The sequence below is a fragment of the Engystomops pustulosus genome, chromosome 9 (assembly GCF_040894005.1).
Source record: "Engystomops pustulosus chromosome 9, aEngPut4.maternal, whole genome shotgun sequence".
In the NCBI taxonomy this organism is placed as follows: domain Eukaryota; kingdom Metazoa; phylum Chordata; class Amphibia; order Anura; family Leptodactylidae; genus Engystomops; species Engystomops pustulosus.
Window position 1 is genome coordinate 64862738 of NC_092419.1, and position 24228 is coordinate 64886965.

General features: G+C 43.3%; 1 protein-coding gene across 5 annotated transcripts in view; it reads left to right on the plus strand.

Moving 5' to 3' along the window:
• LOC140076584 (exportin-2-like) overlaps positions 1-24228 on the plus strand; it is a 75037-nt gene that overhangs the window by 22053 nt on the left and 28756 nt on the right. The gene's annotated exons all lie outside the window — the stretch shown is intronic.

The window sequence follows — 24228 nt, forward strand, 5'->3', positions numbered from 1 at the left end:
GGCATTTGAACGTCAGGTGCAATTTTTCACATTTTCATAAACCCAAAATCCTGCTATTGAGGGACCTGCTCAGGTTTCAAGTCACTTGAAAGGCCTAAATAAAAGTAAAACCCCATAAATTACCCCATTATAGAAATTACACCCCTCAACATGTGTAAAACAACTTTTATGAAGTTTGTTAACCCTTTAATTGTTTTACAGGGGTTAAAACAAAATCTGATACAATTTTGAAAGTAAAATTTTTTTTGGGCTAAATGAATGTGTTTTTCAAAAAATTTACAAATTCTCAGTGGATAAAATGCCAAAACGCTCCACAAAATTTGATACCCAATCCCTCCCACGTATAACAATCCCCCATATGCGGTGGTAACCTGCTGTATGGGCACACGCCAGGGCATCAAAGGGAAGCTGCGCCATTCAGAGCAGATTATGCATTGTCACATTTTATTGCTATACAATCTTTATTTATTTTTTGGCAGTTCGGACATAAAAGGCTTTTTTTATTGCGACATGAGATGCACTTTACAAATACTTAATTTTAGTGGGTCATTAGCTTATTGATGAGATTTTATTAACTCGTGAATGTATAGGTGAAAAGAAAATTGCCAATTTTGGTTTCCTTTCTTTTTGTGTTTGTTTTTTTTTTGGGGGTTGTACACAGTACACTAAAAATACTAGAGTATCCTTTATTTTACAGATCACTACGATTACGGTGATACCTCATTTATATAGTTTTTCATTTTATTTTTACAATTTTACTGGGAAAAAATTAATATAGAGAAAATCTCTCATTTGTTTTTGCATCGCCATCTTTACGGAGATATAACAGTTGACAGAGCTGGTTTAGGGCTTATTTTTTGCGTGTTGAGTTGTTCTTTTCAGTGATACCATTTTGGCCCAGGAGGCAGGACCCGGCTCCCAGAAGAAGCTGCGTATCCCCGGGGCACTGGCAGACCCCGGGGATGACAGTGGAGGATCGGACCAAGGGGGGGTGTCCGACTTGGCGCATGGGACCCTTGCACGCCGCGATAACACGAGACCGCGGCGTGAAAGGGGTTAATGCCCTCCGATCGCGGGTACTAGAGACGGGTGCCAGCTGTAACATACAGCTGGTACCAGAAGCATGACGTAATAATACTGCAAATTGCGGGAACGCACCTCCCGCCATGCAGTATTATTACGTCATATGTCGGGAAGGGGTTAAAGCATTCCAAAGTTATTACTACTTAAATAGACACATGTCAGATTTTAAGAAATGGGCCATGTCAGGAAGGTGAAAAGTGGCTTCAGCGTTTAGGGGTTAATGACCAGACTTGATTTTTCAAATCTGCCCTGTCACGATAATTGGTTAACTTCAGAACACTTTAACATATCTAGGTGATTCTGAAAATGTTTTCTCGTGACAGATGTAAAATTTAAGTGATAAATTTTGCGTTTCGTTCCGGAAAGAAAGTGAAAATGGAAAATGAAGAATTTTTACAAACTTTTGCCTAAAGTTTGAAATGTTCTATTTTCCAGACAGGAAGTAAAACTACCCAAAAAGCTTGATAATTAACATTTACGGAATGTCTGCTTTATGTTGACATAATACTTTATGCATCCTGTCATTTTTCTAGATGTTATGAGGTGTAGAACTTTAGGTGCGATGTCCCTCAAAATGTGAGTTTTGAGGGATTTTCATGAAAATGAGAAACAACTCAGGTTCCAGGTGACTTTGAAAGGCCTAAATAGTAAAACCCCATTAGATACCCCACTATAGAAACCTCACCCCTCAACGTATGTAAAACAACTTCTATTGAGTCTATTAACCCTTTAAGTATTTCACATGGGTTAAAACAATATGGACCTGCGATTTAGAAACGTATGAATTTTTTGGGAAAATACATTAATTTAGGCAAAAACTGACAGTTTCAGAATAAATTAAGTGATGAAACACTCTGCAACATTTGCTCAATTTCTCTCCAGTTTACTGATACCCCATACGTGGTGGTAAACTTTGGGCGTACAGTCAGGCATAGTATGAAAGCAGCGCCATTCACAGCAGATATGTATTGTCACATTGTACAAGCTATAAATTTTAATTTTCCATGGCGATCCCCATGACTGCCCCAACTGGGGCTAAGGACACCTGGAGCACGTCCGTCGCTTCCAAAAAAAGTTTGCAAGAATTGCGTGGATAACTTGCTCAGAGAGGAAAGAGCCTCATTTGTAAATGAAATGCGTAACTTTATCAGAGACTAAGTTAAAACTTCGGTTACATCATCTATAGTTGCATTAATCCCTCAAGAACCTCCACATAAGAGACAAAGGATTATAGAATCCATGTGGGATTCGGCATCAGATTCGGAGGGAACTGGAACGAAGGAATCTGTAGCTATGGATCCGGGTCCTTCAAGTTCAGCGAGTAAGATGGAATCCAGATATCTACTGGCATATGAAGACCTAGAACCACTTTTGAGAGCTATGTGAAATACCCTCAGGAGGAAGTGGAAGAAACAAGACTATTCAGGATGAGCTATTCGAACTTCTTAAAGTTAAGAAGAGATGTGTTCCCAATTAATAACACCCTCAAGGAGTTAATATTGGAAGAATGGAGGGAGCCAGAAAACAGGATCTCCATTTCTAAAGAATTTAAAAACGTTCTCAATTGACGAATCTGAAGCCAAAATTTGGAATTCTACACCTAAAGTAGACATCCAGGTCACAAAAATGACCAAAAAAATGGATCTACCATTCGAAGACTCAATCCAACTAAAGGATCACTTAGACAGAAAAGTGGACAGTCTCTAAAAAAGATGTGGGAGTGTGCCATGTTAAAAGCAGGTGGAGCTACCCTAAAGGAGGGAAAGGAAGAGGGTTCCTCCTTAGCGCCAGTAACTCTGCCCAAGCATACAGGAAACAATGACGCTGGAGTGGGAGGAATATTGTTAAAATTCCATCTACAGTGGGATCAAGTCACGTCGAATCCCTGGATATTAAGTATTCTCCAAGAAGGTTACCGAATAGAGCTAACCTCTCTTCTTCCCAAGAAATTTGGCTTGACAGAACAACCCTCAGAAAATCTCTGTCCTACTATGGTCAGATACAAAAGTTAAGCCAGTTAGATGTGATCATCCCTGTGGCTCAAGAACATCAAAGGGAAGGAATTACCATTGTTTTGGTTTAGTGGAGGCTTAGTACAGGGAGGGGGGCACTCCTTGCTGTAATAATGACTGCTGGAGTGGTTGTTCTGTCAGTGTCCCTTTAAACATATAATTCTGCGAGAGCCGTACAATATTTTAAAATGTGGCGGTTATGGCTCTCTCGGCCAAAAAGGTTCCTGACCCCTGCTCTAGACTAAGGCCACATGTAAAACCAAATATCCCAAACTGGGATCTCTCATTAGTACTGAACCACCTTACGAAAGTACCATTTGAGCCCCTAGAGATGGTTAAAACTCACCTTCCTTATAGCCATAACAACAGTTAGGTGTTTGGGAGAAATTAAGGCCTTGTCGATCAAAGAGCCCTATCTTAAGATGTATGAGGACAGGGTTGTTCTAACGTTAGATAAAACCTTCACACCAAAAGTGGCCTCATCCTTTCACCGTAACCAAGAAATTATTCTACCTTCCTTTTGTCAGAACCCAAGACATGCCAGAGAATCAGATTGGCATACACTGGACGTAAGAAGATACCTTCTACATTATATTGAATTTACCAAGTCTTGGAGAAAAGATGACAACATTCTCCTAAAGTTCAAATGAAGAAACGAGGGCAAAAAAAGCTTCAAAAGCGGCCATTGCTAGATGGATCCGGACTGTCATCAAAGAAGCTTATGATGCTAACAACTTGGACATTCCAGGGACTGTTGGGGCCCACTCAACCAGAGGAGTGGCAGCCTCCTGGGCTGAGAAACACGGTGCCTTGCTAGAGGATATATGTAGAGCAGCTACCTGGTCTAGTCAGCTAACTTTTGCCAAACTCTATAGGCTAGATGTTCAGAGTGCTAGAGACCAGTCCTTCGGAAGAAAGGTCTTACAAGCTGTTGCCTTCCCCCCCCCCCCCCCCACCCCCAATATATTATCTGGTACAACTCCAGTTGGGGCCGTCATGGGGGACGCCATGGAAAAAGGAAAAATTATTCCCACCCTAATTTTTGACTAATCTAATCTTGGGAAAGTTTTTTACCTATTTGTTCTGTGTGTTATAACATACAATAAATGGGTTGCATCCAAGGCCGGTGTAGTTATGGAGTGGAGTACAGATGCTGGGGTGGGTTATTTAACCTCTGCTTCCTGTCCCTACAGAGGTCAAGGGTCATCCTCCAGTTGGGGCCGTCATGGTGGACTAATGGAAACCAAATTAACGTTGAGAATAATACTTTTTTCCATGACGGCCACCTTTGACCTCTGTGGGAACAGGAAGGAGAGAGGTTAAGTCCCCTCCCAGCATCCTCCCACCAGTGTTCTTCCTGTTCCCACAGGGTCTGAATGGAGAGAAGGTCTCTCCTTGCATCATCCAGGTGTAAGGGGGTGATGACAGCACTAACCGTTGCGCGGTCCTCGACCAAGCCACGCAGGGCGGGTCCACGGGCGGCTCCGGCCCTCCCTGGACACCACTCGTCCCGCTGGCAGCGGCGCCTAAGGGAGAACGGTGGCGCTCTGTGCTGCTTAAATCAATCCCGGTGTGTCGCGCGGAGGCAGATGACGACTTCCGGCGCGAACCGGAAGTGACACTCTGATGCCGGGTCTCGGAGCATGAATGCCAGCTGCAGCCTTCAACAGGGGGATGGGCTCCCCTAGAAGGTATTTCAGTTCCTTTTTGCGGGTACACGTTGATCTGAGGTCTAAGTTCAAAGTTTGTTCTGGACACTCGTGCAGCCGTGTGTTTTGTCTCCCTGCCGTCACAGCCATGTCTGAAGAGGCAGATGCAGGCTCTCTCCACCCGCTGGTACCTGTAAGTGTGCTGGAGGAGTCCTCCACATGGTATATGTGTGTATACATATATATGTGTTTATTATGGTCTCCTGCAATGATTTTCTCCTCCTTCCCTTCCAGGAGGAATCTGGTGGAAAGGGGAAAGGCAAGGAGGAGAAAGGGGGCAAAGTGGCAAGATCAAAATCATCTGATGTTCAGAGCAGAAGATGTAATATGTGCATTAGCAAGTCACCCGTTATGCATAAAAAGCCGATATGTAAACTTGCATAGATTGAGAGACTAAAAAACCTCCTTTATGGATGATATTAAGGAGTTTATTGAAGAAAAGTTTGTATCCCTTGCTCCAACCTCTCAGGTTCTTCAGGGTCCCTCCCCTAAGAGCCCGTGTGGATCTAGATTTAGCCACTCCTGCGTCAGATTCAGATGTCTCAATCTCCGTCTTGTTCCTATAAAGATTCAGAAGTAACACATTCTGATTTACAGCTCTCAGAAGCCAGGTATTTGTTTCCTATTGAGGAAATGGAAAGACTGCTTAAAGCAGTCAGGGATACGTTAAATATAGAGGACAATATCCCTCCTAGATCAGTGGAAGATGATCTCTTTGGAGGACTGAGAAACAAAAGTGAGGGGTCTTTCCTGTCAATGATGCCTTGAAAGATCTGATTACGGCAGAATGGCAGGAACCCGAAAAGAGGGGAATTTCAGGAAGCGACTCCTGTTCGAACCTAATGATTTGAAAATTTGGGATGCTTGTCCTAAGGTGGATGTACAAGTCTCCAAGGTGTCTAAAAAGATGGATTTACCGTTTTGAAGATGCAGGCCAGCTTCAGGACCCTATGCATCGGAAATCCGAAGCACTTCTCAGGAAAACGTGGGATACATCTATGCTAAACCTTAAGACTAACCTACTCTTCTGGCTGAAGGAGCTGGAAAATCACATTAAGGACCATACTCCTAGAGAAATTATCCTAGAAAATATTCCTCTCCTAAAACTGGTGGCAGCCTTTGTAGCTGATGCCTCAGCAGAGTCCATCAGATTTTCAGCTAATGAAGGGGCCCTATCCAACGCATCCAGGAGAGTGCTTTGGCTAAAGCAATGGGGAGGAGACATCAGTTCCAAAACAAAATTGTGTGGAGTCCCCTTTTCTGGTGGGTTCGTCTTCGGCCCGGACCTCAATGTCATTCTCGAGAGCCGCCGTCAAGAAGATGGGATTTCCGACCTGACACCAAAAGGAAATTTTTGTGGCCCCAAGGACCAAAGGCAGAGCTACAGAGGAAAGTGCAAACAAGGCTGCTGGAGCTATTCCAAGGGAGGCAGAGGTTGTGGCTTCTTGTTCTCCTCAAATAGTGACCCATCAAAAAGTAAGAAGCAGTGACTCCAGGGTTGGGGGAAGACGCACATTTTATTCTTCTCAGTGGAAGAAGATAACATCAAATCTCTGGGCAAGAGACATTGTAAAAAATGGTTACAGAATAGAATTCTCCCGTCTCTCCCCCCCCTCCCCCACCCAAAGATACTTCTGTCCATCTTCGTCATCTCCTTCTACACAGGTCACCATCTGGCAGGAGGTCCAGAACCTGCTACAACTGGGGGCCGTCCTGAGAGTTCCACTCAATCAAGAGGAACAAGGGTTCTACTCCCCTCTGTTCACCCAACGGATCGAACCACCTCATAATAAATTTGAGAGGATTAAATCGCTTTATAATATACAGACTCTTCAAGATGGAGTCGGTAAGATCTGCTATACCCCTCATCCACCAAAACTCCTTTATGTGCACCATAGACCTAAAGGACGCTTATTATCACTTTCCTATCCACCCTTCCTCTCAAAAATATTTAAGATTCTGTTCTTTCCTTGGAAGAGGTAACTCTCCACTTTCAATTTTGTGCACTACCCTTCGGAATCTCTTCCGCTCCCAGGGTATTTTCCAAACTGATGATAGAGGTGGTTGCTTTCTTAAGAAATCAGAATGTCTGTCGTTCCCTACTTAGACGACTTCCTGATTATAGCCAATACCAGCTTAGACCTAATCGGGTCTCGGGATTTCACTATTTCTACACTCACAAGTCTGGGGTGGATCGTCGACTTTCAAAAGTCAAATCTTTCCCCCCTTACCCAGATAAAATTCTTGGGGGTAATCTTAGATTCATGTTGTCAAATCTCTTCTCTTCCGCAGGAAAAGAACAACATTGGACACCTCATTCTATCATACAGGAAAAAGCCAAGTGTTTCAATCCGGACAGCTATGAAGCTCTTGGGACTGATGACAGCCAGTATCCCACCGGTATCATGGTGCCAAAACAATTCCAGGTCACTCCAAAGCTGAATCCTTTCATCCTGGGACAGGTCACCAAGAGGTTTAGAGATAAAGGTCCAGATCCCGCTGAGTGTGAAACGAGATCTTTTGTGGTGGCTAAGTGCAAAGAATCTAGGAAGGGGCGTCCCATGGATCCAACAGCTCTTGATTACCATCCAGACGGATGCAAGCAAGTCAGGTTGGGGCGCCTGTTTCCAGGATCAGCTGGTACAGGTTCAATGGACTCAGGAAATCAGTGCCAGATCCTCCAACTTCAGAGTTACTTGCGGTTTGGGAGACCCTGAGATCCAACAGGTCTCGCCTAAGTAATTCACACCTCCTAATATTATCCGACAACATCACCAAGTAACCAGGTCTCCATATTTACTGGCCCTATCGCAGAAGATCTTCAAATGGGCAGAAGACAATTGCCTCTCTCTCTCTGCGACTCATCTTCGTGGAAGAGAAAATCTAACAGCCGACTTCCTGAGCAGAAAAACTCACCGAACGAATGGTGCCTAAAGCAGGAGATTTACGATCGCCCTATGGGGACAGCCACTCATAGATTTGTTTGCCTCAAGAGAATACAAAGTGCAACCATTTTTATTCTCTAGACGCAAGAGAACCATTCTCGATTCTGGGCGCATTCAGCCATACTTGGGGATCAGCCACTAGCATATGCCTTTCCCCCAATTCCCCTGATTTCAAAGGTGCTACGCATGATCTACCTGGACAAGGCCAGGGTAATACTAATCTACCCGAATTGGAAGAAGAGTTGGTACCCTCTTTTGAGATCCATGGCTCTTCAGGAACCCATCCTACTCCCTCTGGAGAACGATCTTCTATTCCAGGGCCCAGTCCTTCATCCAAGACCGAGCTATCGGCATGGATCCTGAAAGGGAACTCCTCTTTAAAGAAGGGTCTTTCCTCAAAGGTGGTGAGCACTCTACAGGCGAGTAGAAAACCAGTGACATTTGCCATATATCATAAAATATGGAAAAAAATTTGTATCCTTTTGTGGGGATAAACATCCATCACAAGATAACCCTAATGTCTTTCAGGTGTTGGAGTTCCTGCAAGCTGGATTAGAAAAGGGTCTATGCACAAGCACTTTAAAAGTGCAGGTGTCTGCTCTGGGTGCCTTTCATGACTGCTGCCTTATGGACAATAGGTGGGTAAAAAGATTCTTAACCGCCTCTTCTAGGATCCGTCCTCAGGTCCTTACTAAAATCCCTACCTGGGATCTTACTTTGGTTCTCAATGCCTTAACTAAAGGTCCATTCGAACCAATAGAAAGTTCTGACATCAGAAACCTGACTTTAAAAACAGTTTTTCTGATAGCTATAACGTCAGCCCGAAGACTAGGAGAACTCCTTTCCACCTCTATACAAGAGCCTTACTTAAAAATTTTAGATGACAGAATTATAATTATCTTGCCGTCATTTTGCAATAATCCGACATCCTCCAAGGAGGCTGAATGGCATACGCTTGATGTAGGGCGCATTGTATTAAAATACCTTCAATCCACAGAGGAATGGCGAGTACATAATAACCTCTGCCAGGGACCCAACAAGGGGTTAAAAGGCATCTAAGGACACTAGATGGCTCAAGATGGCAATTTCAAAGTGTTACAGCCTACAGAACAAGCCAGTACCACCGAACATAAGGGCTCACTCCACAAGAGCCATGTCTACATCGTGGGCAGAATGAAGGGGAGCTACGTTAGACCAGATCTGCAGGGCAGCAACTTGGGCTTCCCAAAATACATTCCTTAAACATTACAGATTGGACATTCCAAAGAATAAAGCTCTGGCCTTCGGAAGGAAGGTGCTCCAATCGGTTATCCCACCCTAACTTATCTCATTTGAAAAGTCTCCAGGTGGCCGTCATGGGGGACGTGATGGAAATTCAAATTTAGAACCTACCGGTAAATCAGTTTCCATTAGTCCACCATGACGGCCTATTTATTCCCTCCCTAATTTTGATTGTTTTGTTGTATTCTTGTGTGTGACTTAACATGCTAAATAAATACATTTGCATCCATTCCAGGTGTGGGGGTTTTTTGGCAGACACTGGTGGGAGGATGCTGGGAGGGGACTTTTAAATCTGAATTTTTTTGTTTTTTTTTTGGTAATGCAAACATATGTGGGTTTATTTGCGGGTTGATGCAATGTGTAGATAATATCTCATAAGCTTTAGACCCACAAAATTAACTATTTCAAGGGGGACACAAAAAAAATTTTTATTTTGGATTTTTAGCACACCCCCTTCCCCCCTGCTCACCATAACGTAAAAATAATTTATCTTTATTCTCTGGTTCACTACGATTACGGTGATGCCTCCATTTATATAGTTTTTCTTATCTTTGCTCAATACTGAGCAAAAACATTGGAGAAATTGCATTGTTTTTACCATTGACAACTTTTCAGGGCCACAACTTCTGTATTTTTCTGTTGTCAGAACTGGTTGAGGGGTTATTTTTTGCGTAAAGAGTTGTCCTTTTGTTGTGTCATAAGAGTGTAACTTTTATTTATTTTTTTTTTTTCATCACTTTTTAGAACATCTTCTGTGATGGTGTCTGATGAAAAATTGTATATTACGGGATGTTTTTCATGTGTGTGGGGCTGCGGCAGCCACCTGTAAGCCCATCGGGGGGGGGGGGGGGGGGGGGGGTCCGATCCATGGTGGGGACACTTGCATGATCACGGCGTGTAAGGGGTTAAACACCTGGGATCGGAGACTGACCCGATGTCCCTAAATTTTCTGAAGTGCTGCTGTAGAAAGGCGCCGCATCAGAAGTACCCTTAATGACCGCTGTAAAAAACGATAGGGCGGTCAATCAGGGGTTGAGGCCGCAGTCACACGTTGTGTTTTGAAACTCATTACAACAGCTGAGGACATTTGCCTTATTACTGTTAACATTTGCATTTACAAAACCCATTCTAAACACTGTTAACTCTTGCATTAACGTTTGTTTTGTTAATGCGTTTACACAGCATTTTGTAAATCCCTTCTCAGCTGTTTGTAACCAGTTTCAAAACGCAATTAAAATGCAAAGTGTGACCGAGCCTTAACTCTTTACCCATTCTGGGAACTTCCCCTGTCTGTTACCCAGAAAATGCTTCTCTGCAGTCCCACTAACTTTGGACTGTGTTTATAAGATGGCTGGACCATTATTCAGGTGCTTATTTGCATTGCAAGCCGGGCCCTCCTACTTTTTCATATGATTGTTATTACTCTGTAATGCCTTATTTTATTTGTACAGGCAGTCCCCGGGTTACATACAAGATGGGGTCTGTAGGTTTGTTCTTACCCCATAATACCCCTTTCTTTTTATTAATTAGATGTAATGTTCATTTTTTTTTTTTTTTTTTTTTTTACTCATTCCTTTTAGTATGTCACCTAAAACCCTCAATAAATGCAGTGCACAGCTTTTCGGGTGCCGCTTACTCTGATCATAGTGTTTCTTTACCTCTTTAGATGCATCATAGGGGTTAAAACAAAATGGAGGTGCAATTTGCAAGCTGTGATTTATTTTTGGCCAAAATTTAATATATTGTCTAAAAAAAAAAAAATTACAAAACTCCACAAAGTTTGATACCCAATTTCTCCTGACTATGAGGATGCCCTATATGGGTTGGTAAACTGCTGTATGGGCGCACGGTCGGGCATAAAATGAAAAGTGTGCCATTCAGAGCAGATCTGCATTGTCTTATTTTGCAGGTTATAAAATTATTTTCCCCTTTTATCCCGACTACACCACCAGAGAGATTGGGATCCACTCCTCCAGGTACAGGAAACCTGAGCATAAAGAGGCTCCTACTATTCCTCAGTTTTGTTTTCCTGTCCTTGGAAGGAGACCTGGGCACGCCGTGGTGAAGGTGTCTCACTTGCCACTTTTTTAAATTTTTTTTTATTAAAGGTGTGGGACGCCGTCGGTATCATCCTCTGGAGTGGGGATTCTGTCGGCCGGCCTCTTCCCTCCCTCTGTCATCCTAGAGTCGCGCCGATGGTATTTATAGAGCTGCCGGCAGACGGAATAAATTATCAAGCATTCATAGAAGAGCACACACGTAAACTTCAATTGATAGATAAATCCAAAACCTTTATTACAATATCAATTGACAATACATCAAATGCATCTCATTAAAAAAGGACATCTAAAAACAAAACTACTACGGACAGTATGAAAAAACTGGAAGGGTACACAATATATGTAAACATGCAGCGCTGATGTTAGCCTATAAATACTCGGGCTAATGTTTCACAATGTAAGTTACTGCCATATGACTGAAATCTCTAACCAAACTGAGGAGGAATAGGAGGAGCCTCTTATGCTGGTGCCGTCAAAACATTACTGGTAAAAGTAATTTATTTTCCAATATTTTTTATTTTTTTTTTTTAATAGAAGTGACCAACTTTTCGGGCACATAATTTACGGGGTGGTTTAACAGCTAATAATCAGATTTTATTAACTCTGTCTTGGTGGTCAGTATTTAATTATCAGTATATGTAAATTTTGTTATGCGGCTACTGGGACGGGCCAGTAGCCTCTTTACTCCTCCTACCCACAATCTTCGGTGCACGGCTCCTCGTAGCTGCGCACCCTCGTCCGAGGAACCTGCCGTCTGCGCAGAACAGCAGGCCCACGCAGCTCCGGCTTCAGAGCAGTGACCGCACAGGCGTGCGCAGGCATGCGCAGATGGCAGGTTCGTCGGACGAGGGCGCGCAGCTACGAGGAGCTGTGCGCCGAAGATTGTGGGTACTCCTCGCCCCAGTAGCCGCATAACAATTTAGAGGCTGCAGCTATAGGCAGCACTATGGTTGTTATCGGACCTCAGGGTTGCCATGGCAACGATCAGCACCTTTGTGCCCTGCACTATAGGTGCCGCAGTTACTACGACCGCAGCGTCTATGGGAATAAACAGATGGGCTGATACTGCGGAATCCTGGCTACCGCATTCTGATGGGACACCGCGGTAATTGGCCAGATGATCATTTTGATGTAATTCTACATAAAGGTGCGGAAAGGGGTTAATTTTCCTACAGGAATAATGTATAAGGGGTCAACCTGTGCTCATAGTTGGATCATAACTTCTAACCTCTTTGCAAACTTAAATCACATTTATTAAGACATATTTTACTTTTGCTCCCTGCTTTCCAAATTCCCCATAACTGTAATCCACTAGTGGGAGTGGCCTACATAAGAGAAGTTTGTACCATGTTTAAAGGAAACCTACCTTAAAAGGGTGTGCTGGTGCCAGAGCATATTTTTGTTAGGGGAACAAAGCCCCTATCGCAGAATTATAAGTTATATTAACTTATAACTCGGCACACCATGCGCTCGCCCGAGCGTGCGCCGGATTCTAAAGTGCTGGAGAGCTGGTGACGTCAGAGTTCTCCAGCACACGCGCGCCTGTGCAACTTGGCATGGGGAAACAGGCCGCGCTAAGTTGCGCAGGCGCGCGTGTGCTGGAGAGCTCGGTGCACGTATGGTGCGCAGATTTATAAGTTAATACAACTTATAATTCTGCGATAGGGGCTTTGTTCCCCCAAGTTGTATTAACTTATAACTCGGCGCACCATGCGCGTGCCCGTGCATACACTGAGCTCTCCAGCACACACGCGCCTGCGCGACTTAGCGTGGCCTGTTTCCCCGTGCTAAGTTGCGCAGGCGCGCGTGTGCTGGAGAACTCTGTGACGTCACCAGCTCTCCAGCACTTAAGAATCCGGCGCACGCTCGGGCGAGCGCATGGTGCGCCGTGCCCAAGTGTGGTGCGCCGAGTTATAAGTTAATATAACTTATAATTCTGCGATAGGGGCTTTGTTCCCCTAACAAAAATATGCTCTGGCACCAGCTCAACCTGAGCTGGTGCCATGTATATGTGTAGAAACCTACCACTTTTAAGTGGTAGGTTTCCTTTAACCCCTGTAGGTAGTACACAGCTCTCTAAATGAATATAGGATTTATATTAGAGAGCTGTGTACACTTACGTTTACACTTGATTCTGGATTTAAAGAGGACCTGTCACCCTGAAAAAGTGAACTAGGAGCTGCTTGCTAAACCTCCGAAAACACTTACCAACACTGCTGCGATGTACAGTGCTAACGCCGGACCTCTCTCAAAGCGGTCTGGCGTATTCGTCAGGCAGTGGTCCGAGGTGCTGACTCTTCCCTGGACCGCCCCGCTCTCTCCATAGCGCAGAGGTGACTGTCATCCTGGTTCAGCTCAAGATCTGAGCTGAATAGGCATTGGGACACACTGGGTGCCTGCTGTAACATATAGCCCCCAGTGTAACACCCGCAATCGGGCTGCTTTCAGCACAACCGCGGCGTTGAACATGCTTCTGGGGTATCTTTCCCCCACGATCGCCCTCCTCCGAACCGTTTTCGGGTTCGCCAATCGTTGCTGTGGCATCACTGGGGTCCGATCTGGACCCCTGTGTTGCCTACAAGAACTGCCGGTAAGATGGCGTCTATGATGTCATCTTACTGGCACAGTGCCAGCCTATGCAAGTGCATAGGCTGACACTGGTAATACTCTGCAATACATCAGTATTGCAGAGTATTAGCATGAACAAGCAATCAGATTATTGCTTGTTCATGTCCCATGGTGGAAGAAGTCAAAAAGTAAAAAAAAGTTTATTTTTTATTGAATAAGAAATCAATAAAAATGCCCCTAAGTCCATTAACATATAAAGAGACATGTAACACAGTCTAAATCATAACACAAACCCCACATATATAGTATCACCACATCCATAACAACCTTTAGAATAAAAGTAAATAATTATTTACCCTCATGATAAACACCGTAAAAAAACTGTTATAGACCCTCCAAAAATTATGATTTTTACCTATTCATTCCCACAAAAAAATGCTTTAAAAAGTGATAAAAAAAAAATGTACTCCAGAATTATACTGGTGCAAAGTATAACATGTCCCACAAAAAACAAGCCATCAACCAGCTCCGTAGCCAAAAAAGTAACAATGTTATGCCACTTGGAAGACAGTAATACAAAAATGATAGATTTTTTTTTTTTCTCCCCACATTAGGGTTTTATTTGACAAATTTAGTAAAACGTAAGAAAAAAAATCAGATATGGTATCCCCGTAATCGTATTGACTCGTAAAATAAAGATGACATGATTATTAGGCTAAACGTCGAACACCAAAAAAAAAGTAAAAAATCCAGTACAGAATTTATGCTTTTCTACTCCTGCCCTCAAAAAAAAAAGTTCCTTTATTTTCAACAATGTGGGTTGCCAACCCCAAAATGGTAAGACTGGAAAAAGCATCTCATCCCGCAAAAAAAGCCATCACATGGCCCCAATTACAAAAAAACGAAAATTTTATAGCCTTCAAAAGGGGCCAATGAGGAAACTAAAATCCTGGCAGTTGCGGGCGCTCCTTCCTTTCTGCGCCTCGCTTAAAAAAACAAGTAACGGCCACGTGTGTGTGTTTACGGGGGGGGGGGGGGGGCGGTGTCTCTGTACTCAGGAGAAATTATAGAACAAATTGTAAGATGGGTTTTCTCATCTTTAAGGAAATGTGTCAATTTTAGGGCTAAATGAGCGTATAACCGGCACAATTTGACCATTCAAAATTTCACTTCCATTTTGATTCAATTACTTCGTAAAAGCGGTTTCTGATAGTTTGAGGGGTGCATATTTGAAAATGTGTTGGTTATATAGGGGGTTTCGATGATAAATATGTAAAAATTAATTCAAAACTGTATCCCCAAAGTAGTCAGTTCTGAAAATCCAGAAAAGCGATATTCAATTTGTAAGCCACGGGACATCAAAATAAATTATCCAGAAATTTCAAAAATAGACATATGGGAAATGATTTTCAGCAATCTATTTAGGTGGTAAATGTATCTGCCTGAAAACGCAATGATTTCAAATATGGCAATTTAAAAATTTTTTTATTATTATTATTTTATTTTTTGTAAACGCAGAACTTATCAGCTAAAATCCAGTACAACTTGTGGGGAAAAAACAATCTCAGAATCGTAAGTGTTCCAAAGTCATAACCATATAAAGCGACACATGTAAAAAAAAAAATCAGGCTAGCCTTAAGCTGTAAAATGGCTGCATCCTTAAGGGGTTAAAACACTGCATAAAATCTACCAGGGCTGACTTAAAAGGGAAAAAGTTGCACTTTGTTGAACTCAAACTCACCCAGTCGTTTTTCGGAGAAAAAGTTGGTTCTCTGCAGAGCAGTGTCCCATGGGAGTGTAAATAGTTTTTATATTTTTAAAGTGGGTGTATATATGTGCACCTACACACTTGTTGTATGATTGACAAATATTCGTGGTGAATCGAAACGTTGCTTTTTTTTTTTTTTTTTTTTTTTTTCCCCCCATGTGAATAAAGGCGTACAGCCTTCTTCAAACTGCATCGGATACTCTGGCCTTTCGTTATTTTGTGAGTATTTGAATCCCATACACCAGGAACTATAGCTGTGTGCATCATCCACATCAGAGTTCAGAAGTTATTTCAGTTGCTGTCTTTTTTCTCTACTTTTTGGATATGCACCCCTTAAAGGGGTTATCCGGGTTTAAAAAAAGGTTTATGGCCGGTCTGGGGAGGACTGTTTTAAACACAATAAACATGTACTCACCTTGTCCGGTGCTGCCGATGTCCCACGCCGCGGCCCGTCTTCTCCGTGCGCCGGTTTCAGTACAAGGGCGCACAGGGAGCTTCCAGCCGGCCATGCGCACCATCTCCCAGTGCTTACAACGCTGAGAGATGGGGACGGATGGGAGGAGCCGTCCACATCGCGGACCAGAAGCTCCCTGTGCGCGGCTTCCGTGCCCCTGTAAACAAACAGGGGCACGGATCGAAGGGACCGCGGCGCCGGAGGAGGTAAGTACATGTTTATTATGTTTAACTAGCCCTCCCCAGCCCGGCCATAAAAATTATTTTAAACCTGGATAACCCCTTTAGGCTGCAAAATGGCTGGTTCCTTAAGGCTGTCCCATTTTTTGGATTCTGACATGCGTCTCCTTTTATATGGTTATAACTTTGCTTCTGATAAGTAACAGAGTTCAAATCTCAGATTCACTTCGATAAGTTTTGCGTTTAGTTACTAAAAAAAGAAAAAAATGTTTTCAAAATAATCCATCTATTTTCGAAATCATTGCGTTTTCAGGCAGATTTACCACCTAAATAAGTGCTGATTAACATTTCCCATATGTCTACTTTAAAATTTTCGTAATTTTTGAAGGTCTGGATAATTTTATCTTGATGTCACGCGGCTTACAAATTATCGTTTTTTTTTTTTTTTTCTTTTTTTTCCCATATTTTCTGAATATACTGTGGTGAATGAAATTTTACATATTTAGCATTAAAACACCCTACATAACCAACACATTTTCAAATCTGCACCCCTCAAACTATCAGAAACCAGCTTTTAGTAAGATTGTTAACCTCTTGAGGTCTTCACAGTAATTAAATCAAAATGGAGGTGAAATTTTAGAATGGTCAAATTTTGTCGCTTATACGTTCATTTAGCCCTAAAATTTACACATTTCCAATGGATAAAAGGAGAACGCCCACCATACAATTTGTTATGCATTTTCTCCTGATTGGAGACACCCCCCCCCCCCCCCCCGGGTCATGTGGCAGTTACTACTATTATGGGAGTGAGGAGCAGAAGGGAATGAGAGAGAGACCAGCTGCCAGGATTTTGCTTTACTCATTGGCCTATTTTGTGGCTTTTTTTTTTGTGGGACGAGATGCTTTTTATAGTACTACCATTTTGGGGTTGGTATCCCCTATTTTTTCTTTCTTGTTTGTTTACCGTTTATTCTATGGGTCTATTCGATTACTGAGATACCAGATACCATATTCTTATTTTACAAAAATTTGCCAAATAAAACCCTAAAATGGGGGGAAATCTATCATTTTTTGCATCGTAGTCTTCCAAGTAGCATAACATTTTCACTTTTTTGGCTACAGAGCTGGTTGATGGCTTATTTTTTTGCTGGACCTGTTGTTCTTTGCAACAGTATCATTGTGGAGTACATATGTTTTGTTGATTACTTTTTATTGCATTTTTTTTTTTTTGTTGGATTCAGTAGGTAATTTTGGCAGGTTTTTAAAGTTGTGTTTTTTTTTTTTTTTTTTTTACGGCGTTCATCGGGCGGGTTTAATTATTTACTGTTCTACGGGTTGTTATGGACACAATAATAATATATGTGGGGTTTGTTATGACTTATACTTTTTTGAGCTATATGTCTTTGTATGTTATGGGGCTTAGGGGCATTTTTAGTGATTTTTCTTTTTATTGAATAACTTTTTTTTTTTTTTTTTTTTTTTTTCTACCATGGGACATGAACAAGCAATGATCAGATTGCTTGTTATTGATGATACTTTGCTATACTGATATATTGCAGGCTATTAGCAGGTCACTGACGCCATAGCAATGACAGCTGGTGTTACCTGCGGATATCGGCGGTAGAGAAATATCTTGTCTACTTCTCCACTCAACGGGGCATGGAAGTTGAACCTGTTGAAAGTGAGAGGGAACCCAGTATTTTGCTAGAATTTTATTTCTTGTAGGGTAAAGCCTTATCCCAGGGAAGGATGTGGTACCCATTTCATCTTCCCAGCCTTCACATAGGGGAGGTCTGTTTGAGCTCAATTGCCTAGAAAGAGACCATAGAAAAGGAAGGTTGTTTTAAAGTGCTACAATTTCAAATCATAGAAAATGTGGTACCTTCCACTAGGGGAGGGGAATTTCAGACGAAAACTGATGCAGCATGAATCCAGGTGGATTTTCACCTTGAACGGTACAGTCTGAAGGACTGAATGAGCAAATAACAAATACTTGCTTCATAAAATCCGTGTTGTACTGATACCTCTGGAGCCGTTGTCAGTTTATCTACCCTCTATTACACATATGTATGGCATATAGGCTGTTAGGTTTATGTGTAAATTACCTTAAATTGGCATAGTACTGACCCCCCCCCCCCCCGAACATATAGTACTGCATTACCGTTGGATGAAATTGCTGTTCCTACGAATAATAAGCCTATATCGGTATGCTCACTGGTCTATTACAGACACTTACCATACATATCCGCAATTGAAAATTCCTGTGTTGCATTTGTTTACCCACGTCACTGCACTACTGCAATGGGATTGGCCAGGATCGAGGGGGGTGGATGCTTTACCACGACACTGCTGATTGGTGGATCGGTGTGCACCTTCCTTGGTGACGTCCTCGGCTCGTCATGATTATGGGTGAATTGATGGTGGATGAGTTGAACCCGATTGGTCAATACCCTCTGGTGATGGGCGGAGCTTAGGCTATAAATAGCCGCGCGTGCACATGGGACGTGCGGCCAAACTAGTGCCGGCGTCCTGTCTAGGTAGTCAGTGAGTGTAATGTGCATAAGCCAGTTAGGATTTAATAAGACATAAAGTATCCTGGCGTGAACCTGGTGCACAATAGAGCTAGCACCACTGATCTAGACAACATAGCACATCGACAATGTGATGGCACGCTATGGCTCCTTCTTGATGTGCTATATTCTTGTTGAATCCATGACACACCTCTGCTGAACTGCTATGCCGATCAGTAGCAATGAAACTCTTTAGGTGCATAGGTGTACTATTGTGCTATGCAGTTTCATGTCACACGGCACTTCACAAGAGTTTTTTATGTGAGTGGCAGCCATAGGATTAAAACCTTTGGGACTGAATCACCCTACCTTTGGCCTTACTTTAGCACTGTAGTAGGTCCTCTAGTGGGTTAATAGCCCGAAACAACGTTTTTTGACCAATTGATATTTCAGCCACCACCGACATAACAGACCATAATTATCGGTATATCCTCCAGCCCGAGTACATAGGGAGAGGGTTGGCTGATACATAGTTAATCTTAAAAGAGGTACCTAAGCCTGTATTTGCACAAAACTAGTGCAAGATTTCTTTTGGCTATGAGCCTAGTTTTTAATTTCATAATAAAGATTTACATTTTAATGTTCCTATTCACAGGCAGTTATTGCTTTATTTATGACCTTAAATGTTTGACATGCATTTGGAGAACCCTAGTGGTATAAAACAGATAAGAATCTGAAAAAATTTTGAACGAACACCCCTTAGAGAATTTCGCAATGTTTAATATATGTATTTGCCCCTACAGGTGAATGATCCAATTAGGCCCTAAAAATTTAAAAAGGTGAACATTTTCCTATAAATGTCACTTTTACCCCTAATTTTTTTGTACACCACAAGGCATAATATATGAAATAACCCTGAAAAAGGTGTAAACCTATTTCTCACAAGTGTAAAAGTACCCCACATGTGCATATAAAATGCTTTATGGGCGCACAGTAGAGGAAAAGAGGGATGTTTGTCTTTTAGAGGCCAAATTTGACAGAAATCCTTCACTTGCGTGAGGTACATTTGGAGAGCCCTAGTGGTACCAAAACGGAGGAAAACTTGAAACGTGACCCCAATTGTTGAATGTAACCCCTTTGGGAAAGTTAGAAAGGTGTAATATGTTGTGTAGTGTCATACAAGTGGTGAAATGAGCATTTTGAACATATAGGTGGTTTCCAAATATGATGTGCAATGGAGTCCAAGAAGGAAACTGCAATTATTTCAGGAGAGTTCAGTGCCAATGCAGCTATCTGCATTTTTTTTTTAACCCCTTCCCAACATTTGACGTACTATTACTGCATAGCGGGAGGTGCGTTCCCGCAATATGCAGTAATAGTACGTCAAACTTCTGGCGCCGGCTCCTGAACGGCGCCAGAAGCTGCTGGTGTCGGCTGTATATTATAGCCGATACGCGCCTCTAACACCCGCGATCGGTGAAATCTCCAATCGCGGGTGTTAACCCCTAACATGCCGCGCTCGTGCTGACCGTGGTGTGTCCGTAGCTCCGTTCCCAGACCCGGCACTGCCAGTGCCCGAGGCAGCGTGATCTCCTTCTGGGGAGCCCGGTCCTGCCTTCTGGCACATAATACACATACATCTGTATTACACTGTATTAGGTGAAGAATAGCTTGAACAAGCGATCAGTGGATCGCTTGTTCAAGCTAACCTTTAAAAGTAAAGGTTACACTAAACACACTTTTTAATAAAAAGAATTAATTTAAGTTAAAGTTCCCTATACACATCTAATAAAGTAAACCTCAATCACAAAACCCCCCACATTTTTGGTATCGCCGCGTCCGTAACAATCTGTACAATAAGTCAAACATTATTGGACCCGTATGGTGAACGTCGTAAAAACAAAACCCAAAAACTCTCAAAATGTACACTTTCCATAACGTCCCCCATGACGGCCCACTAGCGCGGGACACGGAGGCGGCCACCGGCAGGGGGATGGGCTCCCCATGAAGGTATTTGAAACCTCAAAAGCGGGTAGTCAGTTGGTCTGAGGTCTATGACTTGGGTTTTTTGGCTGGCCGTCCCAGACATCATAATGGCTGATGAGGCAGACTTGGGCCTACTCCACCCCCCGGTGCACGTGAGTGGTGCTGTGTGGCAAGATATATAATTGTTATGTTTGAGATCACCAAGTCATTGTTTCCTTGCCTTCCTTCCCTAGGAGCAAGTTTCCAAGGGGAAAGGCAAGGAAGAAAAACCAGGGAAGTCTGAAAAAACTAGAGAAACTGGAAAAAAGCAGGATTCCTGTTAAAAAATGTAGTATGTGTTTTCGTACCCTACTTGAAGGTTATAAGAAACCGATCTGCAAATCCTGCATCGAAGATTTCATGCGGGAGGAGAAAATGTCCTTTATGGACGAACTTAAGACCTTTTATAGAAGAGAAAGTGGGTTCTTCGGTGGCGGCAGCAACTCGGGGAGCCCCCCACGTAAAAAAGCTCGGATTGTATCGGCTTCCTCATCAGAGGAAGAAGAGGGGTGTATTTCAGACTCTCCTTCCTGCTCTCTGGCTGGAGACCAGGAACATCAGGATCGTGAGCAGGCAACAAGCTCCCGCTACTTATTCCAGAATGACGATCTGGACGACCTTCTGAAAGCTATGCGTGATACACTGAACCTTGAAGATGAGGAACCCCCTTTTTCTCGTGAAGACGAATTGTTTGGGGGACTCAAAGCCAAGAAACATTGCGTCTTTCCCCTTAACGATGCCCTTAGGGGGTTAATTAGTCAAGAATGGAAAGACCCTGAGAGGAAAATCGCGGTCTCAAAGAACTTCAGAAAGTGCTTGGTCTTCGACCCAGAAGAATCAAAGGATTGGGACTCATTCCCCAAGGTTGATGTGCAGGTATCCAAGGTCTCAAGGAAGATGGATCTGCCTTTTGAAGATTCGGCTCAGTTAAGAGACCCGATGGACAGAAAATCTGAAGCCCTTTTAAAGAAAGCATGGGAAACATCCATGCTAAGCCCTAAATCAAACTTAGGAGCCACCTCGGTGGCGAGAACATTATATTTCTGGCTGGGGAAATTAGAGTCCCATATCCGGGAGGGTACTCCCAGAGAAGCCTTACTGGAAAGCATACCGTTATTAAGATCAGCTACTGCCTTTCTTGCTGACGCATCTGCAGAAGGAATAAGGTTCGCTGCAAAAGAAGGAGCTCTTACCAATGCCACCAGGAGGGCCCTATGGCTAAAGCAGTGGAGCGGGGACATCCGCTCTAAATCCAAGTTGTGCAGCATTCCTTTTTCCGGGGACTTCGTGTTCGGACCTGAATTGGACGCCATACTAGAAAAAGCGTCTGACAGGAAAAGGGGATTTCCAGAGTCCAAAACAATACCCAAGAAGTCTTCCTTTCGTCCTTTTAGGAACACCAGAGAGACTTACCGTGGCAAAGGTAAGCAAGGACGCTGGAGTTATCCCAAAGGAGGAAGGGGAAGGGGTTTCCTTTTCTCTAATCCCCCAGAGGGTCCAAGAAACAATGACGCCAAAGTGGGGGGGCGTCTCCTGGGATTCCTATCCCAGTGGACGAAGATCACCTCGAATCCCTGGGTACTGACCATTATGGAATCGGGCTACAGGATAGAATTCTCATCACCCCCCCCTTCTCCAAGGTTCATCCCTCCTTAACCATCTCTCTCTCTCCACACATTCCTTCATTTGGCAGGAAGTATTTCATCTAATCCACATGGGAGTGGTGGTGCCGGTTCCTCGAGAACAAGAAAAATTGGGATTCTACTCCCCGTTGTTTCTTGTCAAAAAACCAGATGGATCAAATCGCCTAATCATCAACTTAAGAGCTAAACCGCTTCATCGTTTACAGAAGATTTCGCATGGAGTCGGTAAGAACCGCTACCCAACTTATTCACACAGACTCCTATATGTGCACATTAGATCTAAAAGATGCATACTATCATGTACCTATTCACCCCTCATCTCAGAGATTCCTAAGATTCTCGGTTCTCTCTCCCGAGGGCTCTGTCTTACACTTTCAGTTCCGTGCACTTCCATTCGGTATCTCATCGGCTCCAAGGGTCTTTACCAAGATCATGGTGGAGGTGGTAGCCTTTTTAAGACTACAAGATATATCCATCATCCCTTACCTAGACGACTTGCTAATTATAGGGAAAGACAAACAAAACCTAATTTTGGCAAGAGAGTCTTCCCTAAGAATCTTAATAGAGTTGGGATGGTTAATCAACCTGAAAAAATCAAGTTTCATACCTTCCACTCAAAAGACTTTTCTAGGGATCATACTAGACTCAACTCACCAAATGTCTTTTCTTCCTCAGGAGAAAGTATCCAACATAAAGCAACAGATTCACTCATTTAGACGATGAAGATCCTGGGGCTCCTTACAGCATGCCTACCTGCCGTCGCATGGAGTCAGAGCCATACTCGGAATTGGATCTTAACTTTCTGGAACAGGAAGTCTTCAGGGCTAGACAAGAAGATTCGGATTCCTTCCTTCGTAAAGAGGGACCTGCTGTGGTGGACGGAATCAAGGAACCTAGAGAAAGGAGTATGTTGGCACCACCTCCCAAGCATCACTATTGTGACAGACGCAAGCAGCTCAGGCTGGGGAGCAATCCTCCCTTCCCACTACGAGCAAGGGTCTTGGACTCTAGCCCAAGCAAGAAACGGCTCAAATTACAGGGAGTTAAGAGCAGTATGGGAAGCGCTAAAATCAAACACAGCATATCTGAGGAATCATCATATCCACATTCTTTCGGACAACATCTCGACAGTGTCCTATTTAAGGAGACAAGGGGGTACAAGGTTCCCAGTATTATCGAAGCTGGCTCGTACCATCTTCCAGTGGGCAGAAGAAAACATCCTTTCCATTTCGGCCACCCATCTGAAGGGAACCCTAAACAGAGAAGCGGATTATCTCAGCAGGAGAGAAATCCTACCAAACGAATGGTGTCTCAACCAAGAGATCTTCTTACATTTAACCAGCATCTGGGGCATGCCCCAAATAGACCTATTTTCCACAAGGGAGAATACAAAATGCCAGCAATACTTTTCTCTGGAGGCAGGCGAGTCCAGGGATCACATGGATGCGTTCAGCCATCGTTGGAACGGAAGTCTCATGTATGCCTTTCCTCCAATTCCCCTAATTGCGAGAGTACTCAGGAAAATCTTGCTCGACGGGACAAGGGTGATCTTGATCTGCCCAGATGGGCCAAAAAGAAGCTGGTATCCGCTGTTGAGGTCCCTATCTGTCCAGCAACCTCTTATGCTACCGATTCGGAAGGACCTCCTGTACCAAGGTCCGATTTTCCACTCAGATCCAGGAAGACTCCGTCTGGCGGCTTGGATCCTGAGTTCGAGTTCCTAAGGTCCCAAGGTCTCTCTCGGGCTGTAATAACTACTTTGAAGGCAAGTAGAAAAAAGGTTACTTTCGCCATATATCATAAAATATGGAAAAAGTTTGTGACCTTTTGTGGGGCTAATCCCCCCCCTCCCAGACTAACCCAAATATTTTACAGGTATTAGACTTCCTGCAAAAAGGACTAGAAATTGGTCTTTCCACTAGCACCTTGAAAGTCCAAATTTCGGCTCTGAGTGCATTCTTCGACCATCCCCTGGCGGACCACAGGTGGGT